This window comes from Pinus tabuliformis, chromosome 6, assembly GCF_031772625.1.
Source record: "Pinus tabuliformis cultivar Carrire ecotype Pingquan chromosome 6, CPIR1, whole genome shotgun sequence".
NCBI lineage: Eukaryota > Viridiplantae > Streptophyta > Pinopsida > Pinales > Pinaceae > Pinus > Pinus tabuliformis.
Window position 1 is genome coordinate 378,285,615 of NC_142292.1, and position 9,393 is coordinate 378,295,007.

Below are 9,393 nucleotides of genomic sequence, written 5' to 3' on the forward strand. Positions count from 1 at the left end.
AAGTAGGAAAAATAATTTTGAGACATTATTAGAACAACAAGATATGAAATATTATACTCGAGGACTAATAGTGATCTTTTATTTGGATACATTAATAGTGAATTTGTAGGTAGCATGGATGACAAAATGAGTACTTTGGGATATGTTTTTTAATATTAGTGTAAGCGTGATTTCATTAGCAAAAGAAGAGTATGGTGGAACAACAACAATAATTTGTCAAGCAGTTTGCTTACACAAAGTATTGAGTGATCTACAATAGAAACAAGAGGGACCAACTTCAGCGTATTGTAACAATAGTCACAACTCAACCATGGCTTTGTCAAAGAACCATGTTTTTCATCAAAAAAGAAAGCATATTGATACAATATATCACTTCACTAGAGAGTTTGTAAACAACATAGAAATCTACTTGGAATGTTATAAATTAAAAGAACAATGAATGTTGTAAATTAAAAGAACAATTGATTGACATATTCACAAAACCATTGACAAGGGATGTGTTTGAGTTTCATAGATAAAACTTAGGTGTTGGAAGCCTAGCTGAGACTTAGACCAATAGAAAATAATCGTCCTAAAAGAGGGGAGCATTGGAGATAATTACTTCCAATTACTCTTAGTTCACTTATAGTTTTAGACAATTTACATTGAGTGTAAATTTAGGAAGTGTGAGTCATGCATGTATGGACTAAGATTATCACATAAGTTCAAGCAATTGAATCAATTCAATTTAGATGATTAAATAGATTCAAAATTACTAAGAATAGAAGTGCAAATCTTAATTGATACATGCATGATTAACACTTCCAAAATTTAGACTCTATATAAATTGGCTGAAACTATAAACTAACTACGATTAATTTTCTCCAACCAAGATTTGTAACAATTTTTGCCCAATTTTATCATAATCTTGCCAAAATTTTCATTATTTTCTGAGCTATTTAGACTACGCTATAAAATTCAGATTAATTTAAAAAATAATGTTGCTTCACTAGAAAAGATCTTCATATAGACTATAATATTCTAAAAAAAAATAATGTGCAGGTTGAGGTCTTCGATTAACGTTCAATTAATTGAATTGAAAACCGATTGTAGTATTCTAAAATCTAATCGGCACTAACGAGGTTTTAAATAATAATTATGTGAAGTGAAAAACACCTATTGAAAATGCGCGTAGCTCAATGACGCGGAGGAACTCTCTGGAAAGTTATGGAAATTCCGGTCATATTTAGAGAAAATCTGGCAAGGACTTTTGTAAATCCAAGTTATAGTTGGTAAACTTCAAAATTTTAGGTGTTCTAGATGTTTTTGATGGTGCTGAATCCATTTTCACCATAAAATGATTCAAACACTGCCTCTACAAGATTTTATGAATTTTTTTTTGCCCAGATTCCGAGCACTTTTGGCCATCTAAACAATTCTTCCACCTCGTGAAATGGTGTAAATGAGTTTTATTTTTTTTATTTACACATTATTACAACAAATTTCATGTGATTGCTATAAACACTACACAAAAGTTTTACTAGGAAACCACTGAACACAATAAACCAAAAGTTATTATTTTAAATAATAATTATTTAAAGTGAAAACACCTATTAAAATAATCATTAGGTTTTTTAATCTGTTTTAGGTTTTTTAATCTGTTTTTTAATCTATACATCATGCAACAAATTTCATCTGATTGCTGTAAACACTTCACAAAAGTTTTGCTGGGAACCAGTGAACGCAATAAACCAAAAGTTATTATTTTGGAAGTTCTTATCGAAACCCCATATACTCGGCGCCGTTTTGAAAGCGATGCACATATATTTTGGAAGAAAATTATTACACGGAATGGACATGACAATGACAATTCTTTCTACGAACATGGTTATATAGACTCCTCTAACATTGCTCTCGGTCAATCCAGATACATACTACAATTCAACAATGATAATAACGGACACCAGTGTACTCCAGTCACCACATCATCCCAAATTATTGATCGATGGCTATACACATTCATTCGCCTCTGACATTCCTTAAAGTTGGCTTCCCTGGAATGTCTGGCCGAATTGCCAGTTAGAAGGAGCAGTGTTATATGAAACAATTGTCCGCCCATCACTGGTGGTGACCTTGAAGGACAGGCTCTGCCCGTTCAAGAAGGAATTACTTTGCCAGTTCTGTCCCCAGTTGCGTGACATCGGCTGCCAACTAGTATTTGATCCCTTTATAGAAACCGCCTGGACATCTCCAGCTCCCCCAACATTGGAGATGAGCACCAGGTTGAAGTATGGGAGACCGTTAATGGTGAAGTGAATTCCTCCCTTTCTCAAGCAGGGGACCCTGCATTTTAAGCCCATAAGTTAATAGCCAGACAGATTGAGACTGTGTCTGTGTGTCTGTGTTTTCGGGATTATTTTTCCAAAATGTGCTCGACTTTTCGAAATCCAAAAAACTTATTTCTACCTTATAAATCACAAAAATCTTAAATCTAACCTAATCAAAATATCCCAAACAAATTTGAAATTTGCAGCTACTTTCCGAGAACTAACCTAATCTAAATATCTCAAACCTAATCAAAATATCTCAAACAAATCTGAAATTTGCAGCTACTTTCCGAGAACTAGCTGCTGGAAAAGAGAAAAGTATGAGGAAATGAGGTTGGAATACGAATTAAGGATGGACCAATTAATTACCTTCTGTAGAGAATGGGAACGATCCCACTCTCATACTTGGCGATCTTTTCAAAGGCTGGCTCCGCCATGTCAAAGTGCGCAGGGGTGGATTGCACCATCCACCGTTGTTGTTGGGGAGGGCGTTGTTGGGTGGGCAGAAGTTGGTCGCTGTGACGGTCACACTGCCCGGCAAACACCACTGTGGGTCATCGATACATTTCATTTCGTAGCACGCTCCGCAGCTAAGCCCGTTGTTGAACAAAGCAGTGCTAAGAGCAGCAGTATCGGTTCCGTAACCTTGGCTGTACAGATTCCCATATCCACACGCCCCTCCTAGACCGAAAAATTAACGCAGTTTAATGAGATGCTGATGCAGGAGCATCCTGACACGTCAATGGAAACAATTTAGAGAAGAAGACAAGTGGACAATCACGTGGACACCCAGGCCAGCCACAACTGAATTCTGTTCAAGGAACTAAATTTAGTTAAAAAATCAGTTAAAACTGAATGCATGTGTAATAAAAACTGTAGGATTCTTGAGAGAATCAAGAAGACGAGAATAGGGAAAACTGGTACCTACGAGAGAGGGGAAAAATGTAGTCGCTTGAGGAATTATGGATTAAGGCTGAGATGCCTTATATTGTAACCTGACTTTGTAAATTATAAAAAATGTGTTTGTGTGAATTTATATGGAACTGTTTCATTGTGAACTTATGTCTGTATTTCTTGTTTTGAAGGGTTGGCCATCGGTTTTCTGAAGCCATGGCGTGTTTTTTTCAAGTCAGCCGGTGATGTGGAGAACCGGTTTTGCAAAATGCTGTTCCGTTCATTTAGGCGTTGAGAGTATCTTTGGTTTCAGGTATTTTTTGTTTGCAGTCTCACGATGTTGAGCGAGTCTCATTTCGGAGAAGACAGCGAAGCGAACGAGGAGGCAGACGGCATAGACGATGAAGGTTTCAAGAGACTGGAGGATGAGTTTGAGCCAAGCGTTTTGGCAGAGAAGTACATGACAGCAAAGGATGATCAAATTCGGGAAACCGATGTGTCGGAACGGTTTCAATTGTCGGAGAACTTCAAACCGGCATGCGACTGGTGAGATAAACACAGGCATTAATATGAGGAAGGGGCAAATAACAAATATCTTGGAAGAGAATGTGGTTCAGCCGCTGGCGGGAACCAGCGCAATATCCTTGGCAACAGAATGTGTTCGGATGATCTTGTAGATTGATGACAACGTGACAGTCAGGTAGAGTGGTTAGCTTGTATGCAGAGTCTGTGCAGCCAGAAGAGTTAAGGCGTGGAGTATTCGAAGGCAGAAGATGCAAGAAAGCATCCAAGTCGCACTAGGCCCTGGAAGGCTTTGTGGACCCATAACCCACAGGTCCCAGGATCGAGCGGGTAAAAATACTGAAAATGAAGTTCACCCGGTCGTCGTTTTCATCAAGTGGTATCAGAGCGGGAAAGATTTCCTGCGGAGAGGAGTTTTTGAAAGAAGAGGTACGAAGAAAGAAGAGGTACAGTTTGTTGAAGATTTGTAAGCTTGTGAAGGTGAGAAGATTGCAGCAAACCTAGAGCAGGAGTGCTCAATGGGTTCGAGAGGAGAGAACCACAGAGATGCCGAGAGGACTAAGCTCAGCAGAGAAGCTTGGTAGGGCATCTGGTAGCAAGGAAGACTTGCTATTGAAGAGGTTTGGTTGCAGCTCACAGAAGGCAGTTCCACTGACGAAGTGAAACAGTGAAACTCATATGACCAGGAGGTCATAATTTTTGTACCTCGGAAGCATATGACCAGGAGGTCATAATTTTTCTACCTCGGGAGCATATGACCAGGAGGTCATAATTTTTTCTACCTCGGGAGTATGATGCAGGAGCATCCTGACACGTCAATGGAAACAATTTAGAGAAGAAGACAAGTGGACGATCACGTGGACACCCAGGCCAGCCACAACTGAATTCTGTTCAAGGAACTAAATTTAGTTAAAAAATCAGTTAAAACTGAATGCATGTGTAATAAAAACTGTAGGATTCTTGAGAGAATCAAGAAGACGAGAATAGGAAAACTGGTGCCTACGAGAGAGGGGAAAAATGTAGTCGCTTGAGGAATTATGGATTAAGGCTGAGATGCCTTATATTGTAACCTGACTTTGTAAATTATAAAAAATGTGTTTGTGTGAATTTATATGGAACTGTTTCATTGTGAACTTATGTCTGTATTTCTTGTTTTGAATGGTTGGCCATCGGTTTTCTGAAGCCATGGCGTGTTTTTTTCAAGTCAGCCGGTGATGTGGAGAACCGGTTTTGCAAAATGCTGTTCCGTTCATTTAGGCGTTGAGAGTATCTTTGGTTTCAAGTATTTTTTTTTTGTTTGCAGTCTCACGATGTTGAGCCTCATTTCGGAGAAGACAGCGAAGCGAACGAGGAGGCAGACGGCATAGACGATGAAGGTTTCAAGAGACTGGAGGATGAGTTTGAGCCAAGCGTTTTGGCAGAGAAGTACATGACAGCAAAGGATGATCAAATTTGGGAAACCGATGTGCCGGAACGGTTTCAATTGTCGGAGAACTTCGAACCGGCATGCGACTGGTGAGATAAACACAGGGATTAATATGAGGAAGGGGCAGATAACAAATATCTTGGAAGAGAATGTGGTTCAGCCGCTGGCGGGAACCGGCGCAATATCCTTGGCAACAGAATGTGTTCGGATGATCTTGTAGATTGATGACAACGTGACAGTCAGGTAGAGTGGTTAGCTTGTATGCAGAGTCTGTGCAGCCAGAAGAGTTAAGGCGTGGAGTATTCGAAGGCAGAAGATGCAAGAAAGAATCCAAGTCGCACCAGGCCCTGGAAGGCTTTGTGGGCCCATAACCCACAGGTCCCAGGATCGAGCGGGTAAAAATACTGAAAATGAAGTTCACCTGGTCGTCGTTTTCATCAGATGCTAACTTATGTTGATATAGCAAAAGAAAAGATACGAATTTATGTAACATTACCCATTGTCCCAGAAGCATCAATGCCACCGTAGAATGTGGCATGACCGAATTCCCAATCGCCAAATCCATGCACTCCAGTTAATAACCAAATCAATGTCAACAATGGGATCATTACAAGGCTCTTAACCAGTTCCATGGATCTGCAATATATCATATCAAGTAATTAGAACTAACAAGCGCAATGAGTGAGCTATGGCTGTAAGTTAAAGAGTTGCACCTCTTTGAAAATCCTGAGAATCAAGGAGATGTAAAGCAATAAAAATGACTTAAACAAATGAGAACTCATTTCTTTGGATTTGAAATGAAGATTGTGCTGTATATATAGATGTGCCAGACCCCTATCCTTTCAATAGGTATAGTATTCAAGCATTTTTGTGTCTGGTAGTGCTGCATCGTAAATTGATGTTTGAACAGAAATGTGTATTGTTGAGTAAGAAGCACATGGGATGTGCATGCACGTGGACCTGCACATTCTGCAGATATGAACTAATGGGCAGAGCCAGAGTGAAGAAGTGGGCCCCATAGAAAGGGATATTTGTTCAACCAAACTTTATATATCATTTGACAAAATATTTTGTTTGGAATAGTTTATTGTGAATTTGACCGTGTTATTTTCATCGAATTTGAATAGTTCAACTCGCGTGGGTCCAGGTCAGCCACAATTTGTGTACCCTATATTATTGGATTCTATTTTTTATTGAGGCTATAATTCTGTTTGGATGGTTATTTTCTTAGAATAGTGGGACTGTTTGAATAGTTTTATGGGGAAAATAGATTCAACGCACGTTAGCCACAATTTGTGTACCTTATATTGGATTGTATTGTTTATTGAGGCTATAATTTTGTTTGGATGGTTATTTTCTTAAAATAGTTGGACTGTTTGAATTGTTTTATGGGGAAAATAGATTCAACGCATCAAAAAAATCGCGGGCATCTAAAATAGTGATACTTGTGACAACAATAATCTAAATTTCCAAAATTCTTTATCAAATTTTATCAAAATCATAGCCAAATTTCTATTCTTTTAGTCACTTAAATTACACTTTATTTAATTTCTGATATATATATATATATATATCTATATATATATATATATATATAATTCCCATTTATATTTTTCTAAATACAAATTTTCATATTTAATTAAGATTAAAATATTTGAATCATATTTTTAAAGCTATATATAAATTTCACATTTTCATCTTAAAAATGATTTATATTACGGGAAATTTCAATCCCATCACAAAATTAATTAAAATATACACCCTTAAAAAAATTCAAAACATAAATAACCGGACTAAAATCTTTTATAGATAACCCTTAAGGATTTGAAAATTGATATAATATTATATAAATCTTACACAATTTGAAATTTTGATAGACAAATTTGTTATTGATGGTGGTCCACTTTGGAAAAGTTGAAGTGTTTTGATTGTCTTTCAAGAGAAGTGTGATTTCATGTGTTGATGTTTTCATTACACCAAAACCCGCATACCTTAATAAACTTTCAAACCATTATCATTAACTTTTTGAGTGGTCCTAGGGTGGATCACGGAGTGGCAGTTAGTCCGTGTGAATCCACAGACCTTAGTAAACTTTCAAATCATTATCATTACCTTTTTGAGTGGTCCCAAGGTGGATACCACAGTGGCCGTTAGTCCATGTGATGGATTCCCAACTGGGTGAGTGTGAAAATCCAACATCAACTACCTCCCTCAAAGGCAAATCGAAGAATGGGCCAAGACTCTGATACCATGTTGAGGTTTGCAGGCCTTAGTAAACTTCCAAACCATTATTGTTACCTTTTTGAGTGGTTCCATGTGAGGTTTGTAGGCCTTAGTAAACTTCCAAACCATTATCATTACTTTTTTGAGTGGTTCCATGTGAGGTTTGCAGGCCTTAGTAAACTTCCAAACCATTATCATTACCTTTTTGAGTGGTTCTAGAGTGGATCCCAATGTGGCTGTCGTGAAAATCCAACACCAACTACCTCCCTCGAATGCAAATCGAAGAATGTGCCAAGACTTTGATACCATGTTGAGGTTTGCAGACCTTAGTAAACTTCCAAACCATTATCATTACCTTTTTGAGTGGTTCCAGAGTGGATCCCAATGTGGCGGTTAGTCCACGTGATCGATTTCCAAAATAATAAATGTGGAAATCTAACATTATATGCAAAACATCTGTTTGAAACTCTATTCCTTTGTAGAATTACAATATTTTTTATGTTTTCAAATTGAATATACAAATCTACCCAAATTCATAAATTATAAAAATATAGAATACACCAGTAATAAATGAAGTCAAATTCAAATCCAAATCAGGAGAACATATTATTTATCATTAACTTTTTTTCAGGACATTAAAAAAACTTATTCCTATGATGTGTGTATGTATATATATATATAAAATTTTCTTATATACTGCCAGCCTTTCACTACCATGCATGCTTAATTAAGAAGCATTACCTTGTAATCAATTCTAACATAGAATCCCATGATTATATACTTAAAAAACTTATTCCTATATATATACAATATTAGCTTGCAAGCCTTTTGCTTAATTAAGCAGCACTACCTTGCATTACCTTGTAATCAATTCTAATAAAAAAATCCCATGGTTATATACTTTTGTTTCTGGTTGTGTATATTTTGAAATTAGGATATACTAAATAACTCATTTCTATTTCATTATATTAGATAATGGTACAATTTTAATATATTTTTTTTTCCATTGGAAAAATCAGTAATTTTCATTATTAAGGAAAATTACATATTGTAGATGCTTTTACGCATATGCCGATGTTCACTTTGTACATTGTACCCTTTGCAAAAAGATTCTGTATGAGTTTTCAGTTCAGATTTGCCACGCAGGGCATTCTGTTTGAGCTGTTACAGTATGCCTTTTCGGCAACACATCTTACTGTTTCAACAAAAATATGTTAAGCTTATCAAAATTTCATCTGTCATATACATGCAAAAAACTTCAGTTTGTTTGATGACCCGGTGTAGTCTGGTATCCCGGGTCTATGTATGGACGGTGATAATATTTGTGTTCCTGCTGGCCTTGAAATTCTGTGATCTCCCAAATACCTTTGTCCATCAACGCAGCCTCCTTGGATAATTTGTCAGCGCCTTTGTTATGTTCCCTGGAGATATGAGAACATGTAATATTGTTAAAAGCTGCTTTGAGTTCGAGTACCTCATTCAAGATAATGCTGAGTGTGTGGATGTGACAAGCTGATATTCCGTTGAACCAATTTATGATAATTTGAGAGTCCCCAAAAATATTGATGCTAGTGCAGTGATGTCCCAATGCAAAATGGAGTAAATGTCTCAAAGTGATAAGCTCAGCAAAGTTGTTGGTTCCAGTGCCCAAACCCGCCTTTATTTTATAATAATGATGCTCAGATTTATGTATGATAAACCCACCCCCACAGCTCTGTCTGTTTGCAGCACCATCAAAATAGGCCCATGGGGCGCTATGATCAATGCATGGGGGAGGATTTGGGAGGCAGGTTTTTGGAGGGGGTGGGTCAGGTAGTTCTCTGAATGCAGCTATAATACCAGCCTCCACCAGGGGCCAGTGAACCTGCTTGTCTTCAAATATTATGCGGTTTCTTGATTTCCATAAGTGCCAGTTTACAATAATTGGCAGGTTGGTGATCTTCGATCCTTTGTGTCTCCTTTCCCACTCTATCCAAGCTTCTGTGAGGTCTGTTCCATCCCAATTTCCAGTGTAATTTATGA

General features: G+C 37.3%; 1 pseudogene; it reads right to left on the reverse strand.

The window, feature by feature from the left end:
* Window positions 1-1,850: 1,850 nt before the first annotated feature.
* Window positions 1,851-5,780, reverse strand: LOC149258889 (expansin-A8-like; annotated as a pseudogene).
* Window positions 5,781-9,393: the final 3,613 nt, after the last annotated feature.